The sequence below is a fragment of the Rhinoderma darwinii genome, chromosome 5 (assembly GCF_050947455.1).
Source record: "Rhinoderma darwinii isolate aRhiDar2 chromosome 5, aRhiDar2.hap1, whole genome shotgun sequence".
NCBI lineage: Eukaryota > Metazoa > Chordata > Amphibia > Anura > Rhinodermatidae > Rhinoderma > Rhinoderma darwinii.
In genome coordinates, this window is record NC_134691.1 from 334,495,620 (window position 1) to 334,521,552 (window position 25,933).

A 25,933-nucleotide genomic window follows, 5' to 3' on the forward strand; every position below is an offset into this window, starting at 1 on the left:
CATTCCCTTGCTCTGTGACCAGGGTTTGGCCTTTATTGATGAGGTGAGGAAGCTATTCGTAGACACTTGCCCTGTCTGCCTCCAGTCGGCGTTTGTCACGCTCATTCTTGTCATGAACAATAGTCTAAATTGGCCTTTGTGACTATTTGAATCTTTAGTAAATTGTCAGCTCTAGGGCTTGTTCATACAGGGCAGATTTGGTGCAATTTTTTAAAGTGAAAATCACTATTGAATCGGAAAAACGTCTATACTGCTCTTTTATGAAAAATTAAAAAAGTTCACTACATGCCCTATTACGAAGGTATAATATTTTCTTCTAGGGGGTTAACACCTTGCCATACGGAGGCACCATATGGTGGCAAACAGCCATCGGTACCACTGCTGCCACCATACATACTCTGTGACGCCTTATGCAATGACAAATACCACTGTTAAATTTCATGAGAATTTTTTAGGTTTTTTTAAGAAAAAACTTTTTTAAAATGAGCTAAATAATTTCCTTACCTTAGACCGATCTCACACAAACGAAATGTGGGCAGATATTTGCACCCGCATGTCCTAGTCTGAGAGTAGATCTCATGACCCGAACTAACTGCATCATAGATCCCGATTATGCAAATAGTTCAAGTCATTAGCCTGGCAATCCGTTCGGGACTTGCAGTCGAAATATGGGCTCAAAAATGTGCCCATGTGAAACCGGACTTACTAGTCCATCGTATAAGAAGCTCCGTCACGGTAGTCCCTCCAGAACAGATCTATCGCTACAATGTATTCCTGCCATTTTACTTTCCATCTGCGATGAGAACTACATATAGAGTGAAATTAAATGGAGCGCCATGCACTGACACGTTTATATTCTGCCGCCATGTCGAACCCGCATAAGACTTTCTGCAGATCTCATCATAAAAGCTTTTTCACTCAGAGTGACAGATCAAATAATGTACAGAAGGAAGAGTTCTGAGAGGACGGCTCCTGTGTAGCCCTTGAAGACTGGAGATGTGAAAGTGGAACATTCAGCTGGGACTACTTTATGCGGCTGCAATTCCAAATGTAGATTAAACGTATATAAAATAGAAAGTCTTCAGCCTTGAGAGAGTCATCTGGGCTTTGAAGCTCTATATATATATAGAGGGGTAGTAGTGACTTACTCCACTTATACCTAAGAAGAATACAAATATATCATGACACACTAAGGGCACATTCACACGTGGCGGAATTGCTGTTGATTTCCGGTGTGGACAGTCCGCAGTGGAATTCTGCAAGTGATTTGTTTCTATACATTTTTAGGAAACTTAGTTCAGACGTTGCAGAAAATAACTCTGCAGAAATGAGGCAGCGGTGCAGAATTTTCCCTCCGCAGCAGCTCATGATGTTGCGGAGAAGAAGCGGAATTTCACTGCGGATTTCAGCCTTTGCAATGCAGAAACTGAAATCTGTGGCAAGTCCGCTGTGATATCTGCAACCTCTGAATTACCTGTGAAATATGCAAATGTTGCTGCAAATTCGCAAAGAATCTGCAGCAACATTTGCAGCGGAAAAATTCCGCCACGTCTGAACATGGCCTTAGAGTGCACTCTCATGTGCGAATGGCACCGGTAGTATGCTGCGCTGAAAAATTCTGCCCAATTTAATTCATCCTACCATGGTTTTGCAGCACAGTTTTTGGCCGCGCGGCTCGTACAGGTGAAACAAGTGCTTTCAACTTGTTTTTATCGGTAGCGGACGTGCGGCCAAAAACAGCATTGCAAAAACACAGCAAATCCCGGTACAAAATGTGTGGTTTTGCAGCACGGTAATTAACTACGCGGCACGTTACTGCTGAGAATACATCCTCGGTATGTTCACACATGGTCAGTTTTACCAAGAAAACAACGGCAAAACCGCCATGTTTGAACGTACCTTTTTTCCTAGAAAACTTGTAAGAAGCATGAATAAGTAGTTCTTATTATTTCTGGGAACGTTGGCTGCCATGTTGGTTGTCACCCTGCTTCACCATGGTACATGAAAAAGTAATTTTTCAACCAAAGATCTTTCCTGGGGCTCCCACCTATCAGAAGTACGGGGGTTTCCTGACCCCTAATTCGTCTTGTGAGGTAGCCTGGTAGATCAAGGGTTAGAGTTTTGTTCTACCAAAAGAAGAGGGTACTAAGTGTCGAACCCCCTGCTATGTCTTCTAGGTCTTTGGTGAGAAAGGAGAGGTGGAGTGAAAGACTAAAGAGGGTTTTACACAGGACGATTATCGGGCAGATCATTAGTTCATAGAACTCTCGTTGCTGATAATGGTCTTGTGTAAACAGGGCAGCGATCAGCAGATGATCGAGCAAACGCCGGATCACCTGCTGGTCGTATCGTTTTAAAAAAGTTAAATATTATCGTTGTCGGCAGCACATCTTGGTGCGTAAACAGGGAGACGCGTCGCCGACATGATAATAATGGATGGGGACGAGCAATCGGAGTAACGACCGCTAGTCCGCATCCATAACTCCGTGTGACAGGAGCAAACGAGTGCCGATCAACGATGTCTCGTTGATCGGCGCTCGCTGTACCGGCCGCTTATCGGCCGGTGTAAAAGGGCCTTTAGACCTTATGCATCACATGAAGTCCCCGTGACTCCGTACTACAGCACCACAGACACTCCATGTGCTCAGCAAGCACCATATGATGGAATTATTCTTGGCCTAAGAAAATTCCAACTACTGTCTGCGTCCCATTTCGATATTAAGAATGCTGTAACTAGTGGTCTGTTGAGTACTGATGGGAACTGTGGCCCATATTGAAGCGGAAGCCTAAGAAAATTAGTTTTCATTCCTATCTCTCAGGAAAATGTGGTCTGTCATGTGGAGTGTTAGTGAAGGAGTGTCCTTCCCCTTTATGCTAATCCAAAAGGGCACTGAAGGCACAAAGGAGTGAATATTGGAGAAATATATGAAAAATTTACAGTCGAATGGGGTGAGGAAGAATATGGAAGTGAGAGCAGGGAAGAGTATGTGACTTGTATGCAGGTTGGGTGACCAGATGACCAAAATTCTTCATGGACACCAAAATGGCTAAATATGGTTGCAACCTCTTAATTTATCATTTTAGAATCCAAGACAATATGGTCTACCTTATTTAACCTGATCTATCTAATTTTATCTTATCTTTGTGTGTTAATCCACAAGGCTGTCAAAGGCACGTAGAGTGACTGGAAAGAAAACATATGTAATACCAATGGAATGTGAAAGGGAGGGGCTGAGAAAAGGGAAGGGTATGTGACTTGTATACAGGCTGGGTGACCAGGTGACCAAAGCTCTGCATGAACTGAAAATAGTTAAATACAGTCCAATCTTTTTCCACCGTTACAATGGGAAGAGCAGATACATTTAAATAGCTGTATGTATCTTGTCTATAACAGGATACTACCAAGGCTCCGTGTCCCGTTTTGTCAACCTTTTTTAAATTTCAAACTTTTGATTGAATTTGTGACAATGCATAAATCCTGGAGACCAGAAAAGCAAAATCAATATCAACAGTCTCCGCTTATCTGCGATTGGTAATGCAAACAATGAATCTTGTTCATAAGGAGGGATGTCTGCGATCAGGACAGGTGCTATTATAATAGGATTACATTTGCAGTAGATGTACTATAGACAGTACACGCGAGGGTGGCATTAAGTCTAAAATGAAAAACCGTGCCCCTGGGATTAGAGTATTGACTTTTAATGTACACTATGTATTATAGACGAGTCTCGATCAATTATTTAACATTTGTTTCTCTATAAGGGAAAAAAGGGAACTCCGACATGGTCAAAATTCTTGCAGGACGTCTCTAATGACTTTTTCATCTACAGGGAAACTTTGAGGTTGCGGTAACCTAGGTGTTTACCACCACTAAAAGCAAATGTGGAGCCAGTTTAAGAAGCAATAAATCTAGAAGTGGATGCTAAAAGTTAACAGTCAGCAGAATTTCCCGTAGAAATCTTGCGGAGAACCCAGGGGTTGATTTCCTCCTGAAACCATCCAATTTAAGTGGCAGAGGGTAAGGGGTGTGGCTTAGCTAAGTAGGTGGGGCTTAGCATTACAGGCCTCCTATTGCTGACAGAGCAGTGGGGAAGGGCTCTTGCTGCAGCCAGTTGCCTTACTGTCAGAAACAGGTCTGATTTTTTTTTTACTTATTTCACACATTTTTATTTGCAATATGAAACAGCATAGGATAAAAGAAGACAAAGATATAAAAGTTATTAGAGTTATTACCATCGTTGCTAGGATATGTCATCACTTTCTGATCAGTAGGGGTCCAACTAACAGAAACTCCACCGATCCTGAAACCGAATTGCAACGCAGACCCATTCTGCAGCTCCTTCAATCTCAGGATCAATGGGGGTCTGGCAGTTGGACCCACACCGATCAAAAAGTGATGCCATATCCTAAAATAAAAAAGAATAGATAAAAAATTAAAACATCTATTCCAGTAGTCTCCAACCTGTGGATCCTCAGCTGTTGGGAAACTATTACTCTGACTATATAATGGGAGTTATAGTTTCCCAAGAGCTGGATCCACCTTTCTTAGCCCCCTTAAACATTCTTCCTGTCGCCTTCTCAAAAATTTTATTTTAAATCACTTCTACGCAGCCACTGAGCTGCTCAGTTACTGTGAAACATGGATGGACAAATATCCCCTTTGGCCTCCCTACCCAGACATTTTTTAATTGTGACATTTTTTTTGACTTTTCAATAAAATTGTATTGATCTGACACAATATGTACTGTACCTTACCACCAGACCCCTGAAATGTATCATCCTCTAAGGACCCCAAGAACCCTAACTTCCTCAACTGGACCTACCACATCCTTGCCCAAAGCCCATCAATTTCACTAATCTCCCTATCACTTTTTTTTGCTATTGATATTTTAATTTTAAAAAAAATAACAACAATTTTAAAAAATAAATGTAAACGTTCAGTTGGTGAAACTTTATGATATTGACCGGTTGAGCACAACCACGGACAGAGAACTCTCTCTAGTCAGATGGTGATCCAGGTTGAGTGTCAGGGCAATTCGTATATACACTCTGCTTGTAGTGTAAATAGAGGAGGGTAGAAGTAAGGAACAGACTTTCATGGTAGAAATCTATAACATGGCTGATATCTGGTGAAATGCATGCTATTAAAATGGGATGGTGTTAAAGAGGAGTATTCCCCATGAAATAACAATTCTGGAACATGTTTTCTTAGAACTCTGCGTTGTGCAGTTCCTCTGTTATGCCTCCTAGAAATGTAGAAATAAATGGGCACCTGGGTGTTACCAGTTGGGGGTGTGTCCCTACACAGACTGACACTGTCCAATCAGTGCTTACAGTCTCAGGCTGTGTAGGGACACGCCCCATTGACAAGGGGGAATAGGAACACCCAGTTGTCAATTTATTCATATATTTCTAAGAGGAATAACAGAGGAATGGCACATTGAAGAGTTCTAAGAAAATATGTTCCAGAATTGTTATTTAATAGAGAATGTAAATATTTACTAAAATAAATATATAAGGACAGACGACAGCTCCTCTGTCAAGGGGTTTTCTGGTTAAATGAAAAGTTCTACAACTTTCTAATATACTTTGTGTTTCAATTCCTCATCATTTTAAAGATATTTATTTGCGGTCAGTGAATAGAATACTTGCATACATTCAGAAGCTGCAAACCTATACATATCTAGTCCTGCTCTCAGCTAAGAAGTAGAAACAATTGTGCCCAGTCCATCTAATGCTCTGTGAGCAGCTGCACAAATCTTTCTACTACTTTGCTACAATGTATCAGTTTAAAGTCCAGGCTGTGTAGCTCAGAGCATTGCCTAGACTGGATACAATTGTATCAACTTCTCAGCTGAGAGCAGGACCAGATACTTTATATTCAGTGATACATATAATGAACTCAATAATAATTATGTCTTCAGTGAGCTCACAAGCTCCCCCTAGTTTAGGCTGCAGGGCGCTGGCCTTTGTGTTATTTAAAGTTATGGCCGTGAGAAGGTAAGCAGGGGATTTGGAGCACTGTATCAGGAGAACTCGAAATGGAAAATACAGCAGTTGTTACTTTTTAAGCTCCCTGGACCTAAATACTGAATACAATCTCTAAAGATTCTTTAAATATATGTAACATTTTACTGAAATCTCCCTTATCAAATGACATTATGACCTACTTTAGAATAAAAATGTATGACTGGTGGGAGCCTCACGCTTACTGGGGGACCACAGCCCCTTTACTGAAGTATCTGAGCCAGCCGCAGTCGCCTCTGTTCAATTGAATGGGCAAGGCTGCAGTACCAGACTTAGCCACACATGTATGGGTGTCAATGTGTCAGGTACTCAAGGGAGTGTCGCTGCCTCTTCATTTATCTGATCGGTGGGTGTCCCTGGGGTGGGACACGTAGATAACCCATATTGTAAAATTCGGGAAAACCCATTTAAATCCCATGATATTACAAGATGGTAAAATTCTTTTGAACTTTGTGTTAAATATAGGTTGGAATGCTCGAAAAGGAATTGCTTGAAATCCCCGGCACATACTCGTTTAAATTTTCTGAAATGTCACAATGAGGGAGCAATAACGAGATTCAACCATAAATAAGCTGCAGTAGAAGCGAATCTCCAAGCAGCTAATATCTTCAGTAACAAGGGGGTCACGCCATTAAGCCTGAGAAAAAAGACACAAGGGAAAAACAGCGGGGGTGTAAGGAGAGGTTCACTCAATATAAAAAGTCGTATTTCACCGCAGACGCTCGATGTGATAACAATCCTGGGACAATACATGATTACCGGGCACTGGCTGATACCATCCTGTGCGCCACCTAATTGTGTAATATAATATTTTAATGTTCATGGTGTCAATTACCCAACTCAATGTCATAAATAGTTATATATAAAAAACAAACCACAGATCTGCTGCGCAAAGAATTCAACATAGGGCCTGTTCACACGTGCGTCGGTGTTTTCTTTTCTTCTGCTCCATAAGAGGAGCAGAACAACGAAAATACTGATAGTACCGGTTCCGTTGTGTGTTGGACACCATCGGAGCCCGACGGAACCCATTGAATTTACTGGGTTCCGTTTGGTTTCCGCCATGGTGTGTGTGGTTTACTGGAAATAATAGCCAGATGTGAACACGCCCTAATTCTATTTTTCAATAGAAGCAAAAGAGAATGTCTCATGTATATGATGTTAGTTTCATCAATTAGATTATATATAAATGGTATAAATCTTCCTGGGGCGGCCATATTGGAGGCACACACTTCCGTCCTGTATTGTCCGTATAGATGGTGCAGCCGGCTATGCGTTCTTTATGGCAAAGTTAATGGACAGTAAAGTGTCCATAGACTAATACAGTCTCCAGGAAGAGATGGAGTACAGCCCCTCCTCCAGAGACCAGGGAGTGACAGGGGAGCTGCGTATATAGCCTGTGTTTAGTGTTACTATCTTGCCTTACCTAGGCCTCAAGCCTGGGGCGAGCATAGCTGCTACACAGGGGCCTAGGAGGTAAAGGGGGCCGCTGTCAACTTAAAAGTGGCTTCCTACTGTCTATTAGATTGCATATAACAGGCTGAGTTCACAATTATTGGTGGATTGTAGGACAGACAAATATTTGGTGCTCTATGCAGAGATATTGGAGAGCAAGGGGCCCATATACTGTTGTGCCGCCGCTTTCTGTATCCACCCCTGCCTCCAGCAGTACCATAGAGCTGTCATCTGTCATCTCCACCCTCTAAATATAATGAGATGACTCTGCTGACCCTACACTCTAATGATAATGAGAGGACTCTACTGACCGTGCCCTCTAATGATAAGATGACTTTGCTGATCCCACCCAGTAATGATGAGATGACTCTGCTTACTCTACCCTCTGATTATAATGAGATGACTCTGCTGACCCTACCCTCTAATGATAATGAGATGACCCTGCCCTGTAATAATAATAAGATGACTCTGCTGATCCCACCCTTTAATGATGAGATGACTCTGCTGACCCTACCCTCTGATTATAATGAGATGACTCTGCTGACCCTACCCTCTAATGATAATGAGATTACTCTGCTAACCCTACCTTCTAATGATAATGAGATGACTCTGCTGACCCCACCCTCTAATGATAATAAGATAACTCTGCTGACCCTGCCCTGTAATGATAATAATATGGTTCTGCTGATCTCACCCTCTAATGATAATGAGATGACTCTGCTGACCCTACCCTCTAATGATAATGAGATGACCCTGCCCTGTAATAATAATAAGATGACTCTGCTGATCCCACCCTTTAATGATGAGATGACTCTGCTGACCCTACCCTCTGATTATAATGAGATGACTCTGCTGACCCTACCCTCTAATGATAATGAGATTACTCTGCTAACCCTACCTTCTAATGATAATGAGATGACTCTGCTGACCCCACCCTCTAATGATAATAAGATAACTCTGCTGACCCTGCCCTGTAATGATAATAATATGGTTCTGCTGATCTCACCCTCTAATGATAATGAGATGACTCTGCTGACCCTACCCTCTAATGATAATGAGATGACTCTGCTGATCCCATCCTCTAAATGAAAATCAGATGACTCTTCTAATCTACCCTCTAGTGATAATGAGATGTCTCTGCTAACCCCACCCTCTATAATGGTAATGATATGAATTTGTTGACCCCGTCCTCTAATGATAATGAGATGACTTTGCTGACCTTGTCACAGTCTACACAGTAAAACTGAAAAGTGAGCTATAGAAATCAGGAAAAATCAACTCATTGTGTGCTCTAGTGGCCAGTGAAAAAACTGCAATATTTCAGGTTTTTCTTTTATGCAAAGTCATATAAAAAATAATAATAAAACAAAAAACTATTTAAAACATATATATTTTTAGAATATAAATCTGATTTCAATTGTATGTCATTTTCTGATGATACATCCCCTTAAAGGGCATTTCCATAAAAAAACAATGGTCTGAAAATATAGGCCCCTGTGTCCTCTTCTTGTTTGAATACTTTTCATATTCTATACAGCTGTGGCTTTCCCATTATCTTGGCCTCCTTAAAGTTAATTGGGTGACAACCACTAATGGCAGCCATTACAGTGCCCAAAGGGGTTGTATAATGGATTTTTTTTATTGACCAAAGAATGCTGGCTTATGGTACCTTCTTACACACTGACCATCACAGGGAGCTTGTGAACCTCTTCCAAGAATCTGGTATCTTGGGAATGTATATGGCATATACCAGATGATTGTGAACTGAACTAGATCAGTGTGTCCACAAAAAGATTGTCACCCAGCTTTCCACTGACCCTATTTGACATATGAATCTGTAATTACAACCCATCCACCTTCATTACCTGCTCTGCTGGTGTCAGTCTTTACTGCAGTTCTGGCATTCTATTCATATATAAGGATGATCAGGATGAACAGATATGATTGTACTGCAGCAAATAAACTTGTGGCAGGACACAGACCATAAATAAATCAATTTATTATAATACACCATGTGATTATCATCAGCGGCTGCAATCTTTAGGGCCTCCTGAAGTAGCTCTTTAATAGAATATCAATACAAATGTGACGATGCCTATCTCTGTTCAGGACAAGCCGCTCTAGACACACACGTCAGTCATTCTTATCCCCCGTCCTGTGTGACTTGCAGATCATTATCTTCTATCCTACTGAGTAGACTATGGAGGATATAATCTTCCTAATGAAAATTTGATGTGAAAGTGACTCAATCCACAGTTCATGACATCTCCGAGGAGAAGTCTCGGCGTAACCTCTGCACCCCGAGAGCTACACCAAGAATAGCATCCGGGATCCAGCACTCTTCAATCTGACAGAGGACCTGCTGGGGTTCATTATATTAACAGGTTTGTATTCCCAGAAATAAAAAAAGATATAATTTATAAATGAGTATCTCTCGTTCTGAGGAAATAGCTTCTAGTACAAGGGAAGGTGTAGCAGAGCTGAGTGCATCAGTTGGCACAACATTTGAAGCCAACCAATGACAAACAATCAATGTTTCAGCATGCGGTGGCGGATCTGGTGGTCAGTTTTGGTTAAGACACCATAAATGTCAAGTCATAATATCCCTTCTCCGAGGGTCTCACCTGTGAAAAAAGTTCAAAAAATGGGCACAGGTATCAAACTGGTGGCAAGGGTCAGCCCTATTTTGGATAATGTCCTGTGTAATATGTTCTGTGGCGCCAGATTTACAGTAACATAACTATACCATACAGCGCCCAATTAAATGTGCCATACAGAATAGTAACCAAATAATAGCGCCATACAGATGCCTAAATAATGATGCTACACATAGTTGTGCTAAAGTTGCGCTACAATTTCGCACTATTAACTCTGGTGAGAAAAAGGTGCGGGGTTCAGCTGAAGACGATGGGCCACCGCTGGAGCGACAGATTTATCATAATTTGTGCCAGAAATTGGCGTAAATTTTGACGCAAATTTACGCCTGCTCACAGCAGGCGTAGATTTGCATTTCGTCACACAGATTGACAAAGATGTACCAAATATATCCAGAGGTGTGCGCCTCTTACGTATATTTGGCGCATTTTCCACTGACGTAAATTAGTTTAAATCTGGCGTTTGAAATGCCAGTCTTAATATATTTCCCCCAACTGGGGGAGCTTTGCAGAATTCTGGCTCGATTTGCGCTAAAAAAAAAAAGGCCTACATGCCTTGCTCCAGATTTATGTGTTTTAGACACTTTCTGCATCTCACTGGACAGTTTTGAAAAGTGGCTAGAAAAGGGGTGTGGCTTAGAAAAGGGGTGTGGTTCAGAAAAGGGGTGTGGATCAGAAAAGGGGTACGGTTTGAAATGTACCAACATTGCGGCAAAATTTATTAGCAAAATATTGGTCTGAAGTAAACCAATCATAAGGAAGAGTAAAGTTTAACATGTCTAACAAGATGCGCCTAATTTATCATATAGCGTGCACCACTGTGATAAACTTGGTGCGTCCTCTGTCTGCCAGGTGCTCTGTTCAGGATCCTCATCTCTTGGTCAGAGTGGAGAGCGGTTACATAGAGCGTCTCTCTCTCTCTGGAGGACCTGTACTGCATTACACAGACAACACATTTATTTCAATGAGCACTGTGTAATGTCTAATTTCACCTGTGGTGGCGCTGCAGGGAAATTGTACACTTACTACCAGATCACAGTTGATCGCTGGGGTTCCAAGCAGGAGGACACTTTGTAATTAACATATTGTCCAGGGAGCCTGTTAACAAGTAGGGATTGTCCAAAGCACAGTACCCCTTTAAAAGCCAACACTATAGTCTGTAAGGAAAACAAAACTAGTTACTTTCTGAGTCCCTGTCCCTGGTGCCCGAGGGGGCCCAAAAGACCCCCTGCCACGTAAGTAGATACATTATTATAAATGGCACATGATAGGAAAGGCCGTGTTATAGATTTTGCATTGGGGTCCTGTTACGTCTTTGGAGGTCTCCATTGAAATGACAACGGAATGGACGGACCTAGTTTGGTTTCCCCTCCTACTCGCCTCATCTCATTGGCATGGCCGGTCTCCATGCCAGTTTTTCCGTTGTTTATATGTATGGCTGGTAATTATATAAGCGACAACACTCATTTTCAGTCTTCATTTGTTGCCTCCAGACAAATGTTGGCTTTGATGTGGCAGCGAATGTGGCCGGCAGAGACCCGTGACTGTGCCAAAGCTTCTAACGCCGCCAGGCTGGATATAACCCTACCCCCACCCCTTCTTCAAAGTTGATTACACAGAGAATCATTGGAATACATGAAGAATTACATGTAATGCTCACTTCCCAGTGCGCCAAAGACGAGGCGGAAATTCCGAAACTGAGAATGAAATTAGATTAATGGGTTGATTTCCTCTTTTCTCTGTGTATAAAGCCTCCTATTCTATGCCAGCGTTCATTTAATGAGCTGCACGTTCCTACGAGAATGCCAGATTACATCCCACAATGCAATTATCCCTATTATATGAATGGGCAGACTAATCAGGGCAGCAAAAACACAGGCATAAAAGAACATACACTGCGCCCAGATCACAGATGTAGCAGTGCTCAATTTGTCTTTGTGCAAGTCAAGAAATCACAAACTTATCTGTTGTTTTTACATGGTGATATAAAAAAAGTTTTTGCCCCCTTCTAGATGATCCCCCGTTATTGTACTTTTACTTGACGTCATGTTTTTTTTCGGTCTTTATACCCAAAGGGATCCGGAGTTTCTTAAGTAACACAGTTTTTAAATTATCACTGTATTATTAATATCAACACCAAAAAGTAATTGCCCCCTTAAACGTAACAATAATGGCAACCACACACCTAAAATGTGAGATCGGTCATTTTCATCCATAGTGAATCCAAACCTTAATATTACAGTATGCCACAATCGGAGTAAATTCCAGAAAAGATGAGTTACAAGGGTTACATGGCCATTTGTAAGACCGTGGGACCTCAGAGAACCATATTGAGAGCCTTTATCATCAAAAGCCAAGACGTGGAACAATGGTGGATCTTCCCAGGAGTATCTGGCTGCCAAAATTACTTGAAGGACACAACAACTCATCCAAGAACATCATCCAAAGGACTTGAGTCTCCCCGTCCTCAACTAAGGTCAATGTTCTTAAATCCACAATAAGAACCTATCAGCAATAACTGCAGCCAAATGTTTCCTATGATTTGTTATCAATATTTCCTATAACGGTTGAGGAATCGGCTCACGCGTCTGTGCAGGACGGCTTTCATTCAGTAAATACGAGAAGGTTTTCCTGCATGAACTGCTCATTTCAGGTCCTACAACAGCATCTCTACTGGGTTCAAATGAGGACCTTGACTATGATAAACCAGAACTTTTAATTTTCTTTCTTCTCCATTTAGAGATAGACTTACTTTTGCTCTTTGGGTCATGATCTTGTGGCTTAACCCAAACACACTTTAGCTTCAGGGGATGGACTATTGAATGGACATTCTTCTTAAAAATGTTCTGGTAGACTGGAGATTTCGTGGATCCTTCAAAATTGCAAGTTCTTTAAGCTTAAAATTTTCACACAACATCACACTACCATGTTGGACTGTTGGTATCATGTTCTTATTCTCGGTCGATTAACTTTACGTTACCCAAAAGGATACTTGTGTTGTCCAGGGAGCTTCACTTTGACTCATCTGTCTATGATACCTTGTCTCAGAAGCTTGAGGATCATCCAAGTGTTTCTTTTTTTGAAAATAAGAGACAACCATTGATGTCCTCTTGGGTAGTACTGTCTTACACCCGGGCTACTCTCCCGTAAATCCTGTTTTCACCTATTCTCTGTCGCCCATACTATTAATTTGGAGTCATGGCCATAAACTTTAGCTAAGGCTGGACCTTGCAGTCCCAAGATGATGTTCTGAGATGTTCTCTGTCCTCCTGGATCAGCTGTTGATTCTATCAAGTTGGGAGCCAGGAAGACTCATTAATGTTCCATGTCTTGACCTTCAGGAGATAATAACTCTCAATATGGTTCTCTTGAGTACAAAAGTCTTAGACGTACCTTCTCTTCAGGAATTTTCTTTGATCATAGCATACTAATTTGTAGACCACAGCACCTCCATGGTTGGGTTTAATACGAGTTAACACTTAGATTCAACATATACAGTATGTACATGGCTAATATCAAATTTTAGGCATTTGGTTATAAATATGGTTGGTAAGTAGTTTTTAAAGGGTTATTCCCAACTCGGACATTTATGGCATTTCCACAGGATATGATATAAATCTGATTGATGCGGGTCCCACCTCAGGGATCCACACCTATATAAAAAACAACTGACCCCTTCACTCCTAGTAAGGTGGCCGCCGGACTCTGTGTCCTAGCGGAGAATGAATGATGAGGTGACTGCGCATGTGCGCAGCTCTCCCCATTAGTTTCTATAGACGATAAGGGAAAAGCGGAGATAGCGCAGCCACCTCTCCATTCATTCTCCGCATGGATGAGGTACTTGCCTCACCAGACGGAACGGATGTTAGTCAACCATCGTTTTGGAGATAGATGCGGGTCCTAGAGCTGGTACCCACATCTACCAGACATTTATGGTATATTCTGTGGATATGGTGTAAATGTCTGAGTTGTGATCACCCCTTTAAGTTTAAGAGGGCAGCTACTTTTCCTATGGGTGTTTTGTCCCTTTAATAAATGCAATATGTAATTACTCATGTTTGCTTTGCCTAAGATTAGATTTTGGTCAATAATCAGAAACTATTCAATATTACTCCTGAAGGGGTAAATACACCGCATTCCAAATTATTATGCAAATGTTATTTTTCGCTGATTTTCATAAATAGTCCATGCAAATGACAGTCAGTATAATCTTCAAGCATCAACCGCTGGAGTATAATGCAAATTTTATTGAACAAATCTCCTAATGATAACAGATTTTTTTTTTAGAAGTAAAAAACTCAAAATGCTTCACATTATTATGCACAACAGAGATCAAAACATTTTAAAGGTTGTAAAGAGAACTAAAATGGTCATTTGTTGAATTTGCAGCATCAGGAGGTCATATTTACAGAAATCAAAAGCCCTTTCAATCAAAAAAAACGTAACAGGCCAAGTTACATGTTCACATAGGACCCCTTCTCTGATATCACCTGCACAATTCTTGCATCCATTGAATTTGTGAGTATTTGGACAGTTTCTGCTTGAATATCTTTGCAGGATGTCAGAATCGCCTCCCAGAGCTTCTGTTTTGATGTGAACTGCCTCCCACCCTCATAGATATTGTGCTTGAGGATGCTCCAAAGGTTCTCAATAGGGTTGAGGTCAGGGGAACATGGCGGCCACAGCATGAGTTTCTCTCCTTTTATGCCCATAGCAGCCAATGACACAAAGGTATTCTTTGCAGCATGAGATGGTGCATTGTCATGCATGAAGATAATTTTGCTACGGAAGGCACGGTTCTTCTTTTTGTACCACGGAAGAAAGTGGTCAGTCATAAACTCTACGTACTTTGCAGGGGTCATTTTCACACCATCAGAGACCCTAAAGGGGCCTACCAGCTCTCTCTCCATGATTCCGACCCAAAACATGACTCCGCCACCTCCTTGCTGACGTCGCAGCCTTGTTGGGACATGGTGGCCATTCACCAACCATCCACTACTCCATCCATCTGGACCATCCAGGGTTGCACAGCACTCATCAGTAAACAACATGGTTTGAAAATGAGTCTTCATGTATTTCTGAGCCCTCTGCAACCGTTTCTGCTTGTGAGCATTGTTTAGGGGTGGCCGAATAATAGCTTTATGCACACTTGCAAACCTCTGGAGGATCCTACACCTTGAGGTTCGCGGGACTCCAGAGGCACCAGCGGCTTCAAATACCTGCTTGCTGCTTTGCAATGGCATTTTAGCAACTCCTCTCCTAATCCTATTAATTTGTCTGGCAGAAACCTTCCTCATTATGCCTTTATCTGAACGAACCCGTCTGTGCTCTGAATCAGCCACAAATCTTTTCACAGTACGATGATCATGCTTAAGTTTTCTTGAAATATCCAATGTTTTCATACCTTGTCCAAGGTATTGCACTATTTCACGCTTTTCGGCAGCAGAGAGATCCTTTTTCTTTCCCATATTGCTTGAAACCTGTGGTCTGCTTAATAATGTGGAACGTCCTTCTTAAGTAGTTTTCCTTTGATTGGGCACACCTGGCAAAGTAATTATCACAGGCGTCTGAGATTGATTACAATGATCCAAAGAGCCCTAAGACACAATACCATCCATGAGTTTCATTGAAAAACTAATAATTAAATGTTTATGACACTTAAATCCAATGTGCATAATAATTTGGAACACAGTGTACTTATGTGCAGCACTCTACATACACGACATAGTGTAGCCTCTAATTCAGGTCTATGGGTTGCTTGAAGCGGCTTGTTGCAATCTCCGTCAGCATTTTATTTGTGTTCTGAATGGAATTATCAGGATGATTTCCCAATGAGAATTTATAATAAACTCTGTATTGCTGCAGCTCATAGAGTAGAAGAGAAGTTCCCAAGTGATTGTTCTGCCGGATGAGGCTTCAATCAACGTTTGCATCTTACAGCCTAATGGCTTCATAGGGATCATCAGCGCAGCATATATCTTGGTTTCACCGTTTAATTGACATTAATAGGCAGATGCACTAAGAAACTCTTGCCAAGAGGAAAAACATAAAAGGACAAATGTAACTACAATCAACTGAGACACAAAAGTTATTGTTACAGAGCAAGTTGTGTAATTCTAATAGATACTGTGCAGATATAATGACAAAGATAATGTGAGATCTATCTATCTATCTATCTATCTATCTCATATCTATCTATCTATCTCATATCTATCTATCTATCTCATATCCATCTATCTATCTATCTATCTATCTATCTATCTCATATCTATCTATCTATCTCATATCTGTCTCATATCTATCTATCTCATATCTATCTATCTATCTCATATCTATCTATCTCATATCTATCTATCTCATATCTATCTATCTCATATCTATCTATCTCATATCTATCTATCTATCTCATATCTATCTATCTCATATCTATCTATCTATCTATCTATCTATCTATCTCATATCTATCTATCTATCTCATATCTATCTATCTATCTCATATCTATCTATCTATCTCATATCTATCTATCTCATATCTATCTATCTATCTATCTATCTATCTATCTATCTATCTATCTATCTATCTATCTATCTATCTATCTATCTATCTATCTATCTATCTATCTATCTATCTATCTATCTATCTATCTATCTATCTATCTATCTATCTCAGATAGATAGATAGATAGATAGATAGATAGATAGATAGATAGATAGATCTCCCATTCACAATCTTTCTGGTCACTCGAGACAAATCCCTAGAAGTGTATTTGACAAATTTATAATCCGCTGGATACAATTTTTGAAATTATAAACTATTTGCTCAAATTCACTGAAGATCTGGTATACACCCCCCCCCCCCTGACTCTGACATTGTTTTAGCCAATTATACAATGACCGCAAAACAATATTCTAATCATTATATAAATTCAGTCAGAATATAAAGACCCAAACATTGCAGTCCTATAAATGGTTCATCACTAGTAGCTGCACGGCTTGTAGTCAGTGGGATAAATTCTGTTCTATTTCTAATCTCGCTTCTAACTACAAAAAGATTCTCATCGCTGAAGTGTGAAGCCTCGGGTCGAGGGGAACACAAATACATAATTTGTAAGTAACATACGATAAGGTCGGGATGATTGATGCTCCTGCTCTCGTGCTATGAAGCTGCTCCGCAACGTGATTCCAGAGAAGACAAGACTTTTACTTGTATTAAACCATAACTCTATGGCAACTGCATACGGATAGTATAATTAGTAGTGCGTACCTTTTCCGAATCTATGTCACTCCTCCCCCAACCCCTTTGTAATAGTCTGTTAGTTCAGATTCTCTAGCAAGCACTTCATGTCTGGATGACCACTATCTTAACATATGTACTGTAGCTACGTGTGCTAAAGTAATCACAGTAAGTTCTATCTTCTGTATAGTAGACTGCCTCTCCATGCTGCACAGACTTGTTTTAGTCCCTCCCACAATGCAAATTCCTGTTTTAGGCACCGCCTGCCAATCATAACCACAGTACAGCATTGCTCAGGGTGAAGCTAGGAGGCTTCGGGGCGCTTCCTCTGGGCGCAAAATGTGAAGGTGTCACCGCAGAATGTTATCTATTGGATTAAACAATAGAAGAACGGCCGGTATGCCTACTTTCTCGTCTCCACCTCATCTCTGGCCACCGTTACACTGTGATGTCCTTCAGCAGCAGGACGTACTGTGAGGCTGCGTGCAAAATAATCTGATGCTATTGGTCGTTGGGACACGGTGCAGGACTCGGAGCTGAAGAGGAGCCGGAAACGAGTAGGGTAAGTATATGGTCTGGGGGTCTAAGATTTTTATTTTTGGTTCATGTATGGTCTGAGTTAATTTAGATGGTCTGTTCTGTGGTCTGAATATACTTGGGAGTCTGGTCTCGGGTCTGCATATAATTACGGGTATAGTCTGGGTCTGCTTAATTTAGGGATCTTGTCTAAGGTTTGAATTGATTTAAGAGGTCTGGTTTGAGGACTGGATTAAGTTTGGAGTCTGTGGTCTCAATTTATTTCGGGATCTGTTGTAGCGGTAATATTTATGTGTTACTGCCATTCCAAATTGTAACTGTAGTCCTGCCTTGTAAATAGGAACCCATTTTAACATTTTATTTTAGTGTAACTTTGCATTACCACTTATAAAATGTTCTAGGTGTGCGTGTATGTGTGTGTTTAGGGAATGGGGGCGACACCACACTGAATCTTTGCACAGGTGAAGGAAATGATGATCGGTCCTAGTGGAGTTTTCACATCTTCATTGACATGTAGAGATGAGAGTTTGGTTACATGTAGCTGATTGATTGGACATAATTCAGCTGCTAATTAATAATGACTATAATTGGGCTGGGACTTCCCGCTTGGTAAAGGGGAGAAAGAGCTTCTTCGATTTCCAGCTTTAGCACAGACCTATTTACATGAATGCTGTAGAAACCTCCTGTTTTAAAAAAAAAATATGGATTAAATAAAAAAATGGCTGAATATTTTGTGTGGTATTTTATATCCAACATACATTATATTTTTGTTAGCATGTTTATGAGGGGGGTCTACTAATACGAATACTTTACAACAAGCAGATGTTTGGATTAGGGGTAACATTTATCAATGCTACGAACATTTGTACATGAGAACAAAGCAGTCAATTGTAAACGTAGCCAGGAAAAACTGCAATGTCAGTTCTTCACGTCCCTTCAGTTGTAAAAATATATTCTAGTTGTGGAACATTAATATTTAATTCACAATTTGGCCGTGCACAGCCACAGAGAAGCCAAAATGTACAAATAATCAAGAAGTATTTTCTGCACTGTCAGATATTAGTAGAGACGGTAATAGATGTTTCCAGTAATTTCCATCCATGGAAATATAACAATAATGACTTCCTGTACATAATGTTCTATAGTTTTGTGGTGAGAAGTAGAAATCAAATCCAATAAATGGATTTTAGAAATCCAGGTCATTCTGCTTTATTTAAAAGATGAAAAATGTCAAACGTTTAAAGAGATTGTCTAGAACAGGGGTCTCAAGCACGCGGCCCGCGGGCCGCATGCGGCCCCTGGGGCTGTCATCTGGGGCCCGCGGGACACAGAACCGCTAGTACAGACTCTGCTCCGGGACTCTGGAATTCCCTGACATCGCTGTCCACATATGGACAGCAATGTCAAGGTCTTCCCCAGAGCGGAGTCCCGGGCAGAACGCTAGTATAGGCTCTGCTCCGGGACTCTGTGGAATTCCCTGACATCGCTGTCCATTTATGGACAGTGTATCAGGGTTTTCCCCAGAGCGGAGTCTCGGGCAGAGTGTTAGTATAGGCTCGGCTACAGGACCCTGTGGAATTCCTTGACATCGCTGTCCATATATGGACAGTGTTGTCAGGGTTTTCCACAGAGCGGAGTCCCGCGCAGAGCGCTAGTATCGACTCTGCTCCGGGACTCTGTGGAATATTCTGATATCGCTGTCCACATATGGACAGCGATGTCTGGGTCTTCCCCAGGGCTGGAGTCCCGGGCAGAGCGCTAGTATAGGCTCTGCTCTGGGACTCTGGGGAAGCCTCTGACATCGCTGTCCTTACATCGACAGTGATGTCCGGGGCTTCCCCAGAGCAGGAGTCCCAGTGATATCATGAACACAGCTGGAGTCCCAGGAAGAGCCTACTAGCGCACTGCCCGGGACTCCAGCTCTGGGGTTACCCCTGACATCCATGTCCATATAATGGCTTCCCCAGAGTTCCGGTGCATAGCCTATACTAGTGCTCTGCTCCGGGACTCCGGCTCTGGGGTTGCCCCTGATATCACATTCCGGTACAGGAGTATCCCCTGACGTCACTGTGTATGGACAGTGACGTCAGGGGCTCCAAAAGTAGAGGAATCCCCAGTCAAAGCGTAGGCAATGCTCTGGCTGGGGATTCAACTCCTAGAGGGAGCCCCAATGAAGCTATCTACTTGGGATGGCATTATCTGTAGAGGGCACTGTGGCAGCATCTGCGGAGGGCACTGTGGCAGCATCTGCAGAGGGCACTGTGGCAGCATCTGCGGAGGGCACTGTGGCAGCATCTGCGGAGGGCACTGTGGCAGCATCTGTGGAGGGCACTGTGGCAGCATCTGTGGAGGGCTCTGTGGCAGCATCTACGGAGTTCACTGTGGCATTATCTACAGAGGGCTCTAAAAAGGGGCTGCCCAATCTTGACATGTGTGTCTGCCAAACACTGCCAACTGAGCGGCCAGACTGCATTTAGCGACACTTAAACTGGAAAACAGCATTTTCTCAAATTTTAAACCTTGCGCTATTATTATAGTAATATAGTGTTATAGTAGATCAAATAACTAATTGATTAACAATAATTTTGTATTGTATCAAATTTGAAAGAAATGCGGCCCGTCAACTTCCCATTTTTTCTATATGTGGCCCACTTACCCGGCCGAGTTTGAGACCCCTGGTCTAGAACTACAAAACTTGAATGCTTTCCTACAAAAATAGCGCCACACCTTTCCATTGGTTTTGTCTGGTATTGCAGCTCAGCTGCATTAAAGTGTTGAACTGCAATACCACACACAACCTGTGGACAGGTGTGGCACTGTTTTTCTAAGTAGGCAGCCATGTTTTTCTAATCCTGGGCAAACCCTTTAAAGTGACACTTGGGGAAATAGCTGAAAAGGCTCTCAACTCACCAGAGTTATACTTACCTGGTCCCTGCCATCCCATATATCAAGAGCCCGAATGGAATTTATATAGGAAAATAACTCCCTGTGCATGCGTCCGAAAATAGTTATTTTGTCTTATAGCTCACAACAATCACTGCTTGATCTTTATATTAAAGGAATGGGTCATCCTTAAAGGGATTATCCATTTTAAGCAATCTTTTTTCCAATCTGCGGGGGAACCCAGCAACAAGTGTTCAATTCATCTGCAGCGCTACCGCAGGGGAAAGGAAGCATTATAAGTGCCCCTTGAAATCAGTGATCTGTCTGTGTATTGCATGTACGTGCTGATTCCTCAAGAGAGACACTCACTATTTTGACAAATTGGCAGAGGTCCGAAACGAGGGACCCCCGCTATTAAATGGATTGTCTCCCCATAGACTATTTGTTTCATATGGCAGTCCACCAGAGTGGGAGCCGCATTTACAGAACAGCTCTCCTTTCTGTCTCACAGACAAGACCCCACTCTATGACGTCCTTTATAAAGTCCCCGTGCCGGGGTTGTCTTCAACCTTTCGAACGCTACAGTCCCTAACAGGGAATTTGAAACTAGGTCCTCTAAACCAGACAACCCCTTTATTAATCATACATGGCCGAGAAAGGTTAAGGACTAACAGCACTAAATGTATGCATTGTCCAAAATACAGAAAACCTTTAGGGCTCATTCAGACGAGCGTATATATGTAGTCCGTGTGACGGCCGCTACAACAACGGCCATTACCCGGATTCATGTACTTCAATGGGGTCGTTCATACCACCGTTGTTTCAATGGAGTGTGTGAGGGGTCCGTGAAAAAATAAGACGTCCTATTTTACTGTGTTTCACGCATCCCTCTATAGACTCTAGTCTATGGGGGATCCGTGACAATGCGTCCCGCATGGGTGCACCTTGGATGTGAAAAACGGCAGTTTTTGACGTCCGTGGTTAGCTACGCTCGTCTGAATGTAGCCTTAGTTGCAACACTGTTAAAATTGTGTTCCCTTTGGGGCATTCAACAATGTGCCTCGTTAACCTGGATTTCATTTACCATTGTTGTGCTGCAGTCAGCACGTAGCTCCTACATTAATAATGAAGGATTCAGGCAAAACATCTTTAAACCAAAGTCATTTAAGTGACCTTCTTGATTGAATCAGAAAGAAATCCTGTGACGGTTATAGGTAAACCCATTCCTTCGAAACAATATTGTCTGCAAAATACAACAGGCTAAGAGATGTTCTTCAGAAATAGGTTGTCAGGGAGATGAAGTATCACAAGACTCACTTCAAAGATGGGTGACATCAACAGTAACGTAATTACCGAACAAGAGACTCGGAATAATAATTTGGGATGCCTCAAGAGGTAGAGATTGGGGGTTGGGACCATTAGGTCTAACGCTGGCCATGGTCGTTTGATAGCCCACCCTCCACTCCTCCATGAACCAAGCTTATCATGTCTCCTCTTATCTCCAGTGGAAGCAAATGATTGGGTAGGTTAATATCCAACCCCCATTAGATCCTTCTTTCCCATAAAGTCAGTTTTCACAAAATCGTCTGTCAAGTCCCATCCCTAGACATTCAATTGTCTTCAACCCCGTAGAAATTGATGGGAACTACTACAAGAAATTTAGTGACCAGCTTAAAAGGTTTGTCCACTTTGGATAATCACTTCTTCTTAGAAGTGTGCCCCAAAAATAAGCTGCTGCTGGGAACCCTAGTAGACAGCTGTAAGGAGAACCTGGCAGCAAGGGTTCCGTTCACCTGCAGCGCCACCACAGGGGAACTAAAGGATAACACAATCACGTTATTGAAGTAAGGCATAGACATGCCGAGTCCTCCAGAAAAGAGATGCTCTTTGTGGCCGTTTTCCACTTTTATAAACCAGACACCCGCTTTAAGATTTAGATTTAAGATTTAGTCAATCACCCCATTCATTCCTATGGGGCCATGCACACGACCGTGGTTTCCACTGTCCTTGCATGGCCCAGGAGCCCGGACCGCAGAAAGAACGGGCAAGTCTTATTACAACATGTCCCGGGGAGAGTTATTGGCTTTTCCATTACACTGGTCTTTTTAGCGATATATGGGTCAGTTGTAGGTTTGAGAGTAGACACTATATTTACCTTTTTTGGAGCTATACATCTGTTTTCCCATTAATATATCTCCATGGCATATAGATATTAGACCTATAGTTAGATGCTATACATTTTACAGCCTCACACTCAGGACATTCTTTTTGGTCTTTGGTTTGTCATATGAGCATTTATATGATTATACCTTTTTGTCATATTATACGGTTACTATCTTATGATGTATTTCGCTGACATACTATAGGGCTATTATTTTGTACTATATCTTGTCTGTACTAGCCTAGAGTTTTGGTATACTAATGGCATGGAGGAGCTTTCTGTGTATTTGGGATTTTTCATCTTATGCCCTCCTTGTCTCCAATATGTTAACTGATTGTATTACTGTCATTTAGAATTTAGTTAATTTTTGCTAATAAACTTGATATAATATTTTTTTGCAAATATTCTTTTGGCCTTATGGTCTATTGTAGGTTTTTGTACTTGAAGTTGAGCCCTTCAATCCTCTTGTTGAGGTTATCCTTATAGGTTATATATTGTTTCTTTATTTTAGCCCGGGGCTGACAGTTACAACTATAGCATCCCGTGTTTCTTCTCCTAGAAATAACAATCATCTGGATACTACAAACGGTTGGTATATACAGTAAAATGTGGGCGATCTAAAGTTTATGTTCCGATTTATTTATTAAAGGAATACTCAAGGCAAAACTGGCACAGTGTTTTATGACTAGTATAGGACCTTAGGGGGCGGTGCATGACACAGGGTTCACTGAAGATCAAAGACCAAATCCCTGTGTCATGCTCCACCCCCTCAGGCCCTGCGCTACACAAAACAGAGAGAATTCCTTTAATTAAAAAACAAATGGGTTGAAACAGAAGTAAGGTTATTACTGATGGACTGTGTGATAAAATCCCATGTTATTATAAATAATGTATGTTCCCCCCTTAAAAAATTCCATTATTTTTCTGATTGAAGTGGGGGTAGTAATCTTTGAAAAATGAGTTAAACTGAGGGGGTCCTGGAACTTTAGGCATTACTAGGGTCACTTCAATTAGATATCAGTTCTTCATGATTGATCCAATCATAAGAACATACAGTATATCGAGATACATGATGCTATTCCCCGATGTGCTGGTCTACTTTCTCATAGCCAAGGTTGCGAAAATACAATATAAGTCATAGTTTCATCATTTTTGTAATATAATGATAAACCAGGAATAAAAATCATGATAATATCTCAATAATGACTAAATATGTATTAAAACCTTATAATATTATTCATACGACCTACTGGCGTCACTATGTAATGGTCAATTTCCAACGATAGCTGAGAGATAGGAATTGATGCTCAAATCATAATGATACCAGACCAATGGGATTTTCCAAAAAAATGGCGTACACAACTGCTGCACCCCAACTTCTATGGCCAGAGACAAACCACTATGCCATGGCCGGTTACTGGTATACAAGGGACACAGCAATGAGAGAAGTGATTGATTCCCAAAGGGCAAAACCTTCCAGATGCTGGCACCAGTAGAACTCAATACAGAATAACCAGACCATCCATGCCCACCCTAACCAGACCACCCATGCCCACCCTACTTCTATATATAATAAATAAGATGCCTTCCTTCACTTCTGTACAGAGGAAAACAATAAATTATGACCAGTCTGGGTGTTACACAGTGGTGGCTAGAACGGTTGTCATTTCTTTATCTTCCTCCGTCATCATTATATAAAAAAAATCTGCACTGTACTTAAAATAGTGCTGTTCAGATTATGTTCATAAAGTAATGGAAGTAAATAACCCCTTCTATTAAAACTGACCTGCTGGATGCAATTATACCACTCAACAGCCACCACAAGAGGGTGCTGGAAAGCAGCTTGCTGCATATGCCCCTCCCCTTTATAAATCTCCTTAGCCAATCAGCAGCCCTGGACTCTTATAAACAGGAAGTATGTCGGAGAAGTCCATGATGGGATAACTTCTTTTGGGCCCCCGATTGGAACCTTTTAAGGTTTGATAGGACATTGTGCGTATGTTATTGGCTATCCGGGGGACATGATATTGCTATTGCTATCCAGGGGACTATGTATCTTCCCAAAGATTTATTCTAATGTATTTTGTATATAAATAGTTGATTCATACATTTAACGTAAAATACCTAAAAAAGTATAAAAGACATTGTAGTCTTCGAGCTCTACAATCACCAAAGTGACACTCTCATCAGTTCATGAACCTGAATCTTCGGTCCAGAGTCATAAGTTAGGGATATAACCTCACCAATCACTACAGCCCTGATGTCACGGCCATGTAATAAAGACGAGTCAAAGGTTGTCTACAGAGCACAGGGCGCAATATCTGTAAATTATTGTCTAAAAGCCATTAGGGTTTTGATGGCAAAAGTTCAATTTCATTTATAAATGGAAGAGAATAAGGGCAGAGGACAAAGAAGAAAGGTGAAAGTGATGAGATATAAGAGGAACGGCGGTAAAACAGTAATGAGAGATATAAATATGTTTTCCATTTGATGTATGGCCGATGGTAATAATGTAATAAGTGCCTATTGGACGTGTAATATGACTCTATGCATAGACTTCCCAAAATACTAATACAAATATAGATATTGGATTCATGTAGATTACATGGGCACCTTTAACCATCTCGTGATATGTCAGTAGACAGCGTTAGTGAAGAGTCTATTAGCTAGGACCTTTATAGATCACAAAAATGACGGGGCAAAAAGTAAAGGCTCTTAGACTTAAAGGAGTACTCTAGGTAAAACTGATACTGTGTTATGTCTAGTGCAGGAGGTGGTGCATGACACAGCAAAGAGAGAATCCCTAAATCATCTACCAACTCCCTAGGCCCATTGCCAACACAGTGTAGACCTTTTGCCGGAGTGTTCCTTTAACTGGAGAATTTTTGTATTTGCAATTTATGGTGATGCTCTCGCGTTGAAATCAGTGACAACACCCCCTTTCTTATTTTCTATAAGCGAATGAACTGGGATTTCCAAATA

The 25,933-nt window shown here is 41.4% G+C and overlaps 1 protein-coding gene across 1 annotated transcript in view; it reads right to left on the reverse strand.

Moving 5' to 3' along the window:
• THSD7A (thrombospondin type 1 domain containing 7A) overlaps window positions 1–25,933 on the reverse strand; it is a 413,050-nt gene that overhangs the window by 181,068 nt on the left and 206,049 nt on the right. The gene's annotated exons all lie outside the window — the stretch shown is intronic.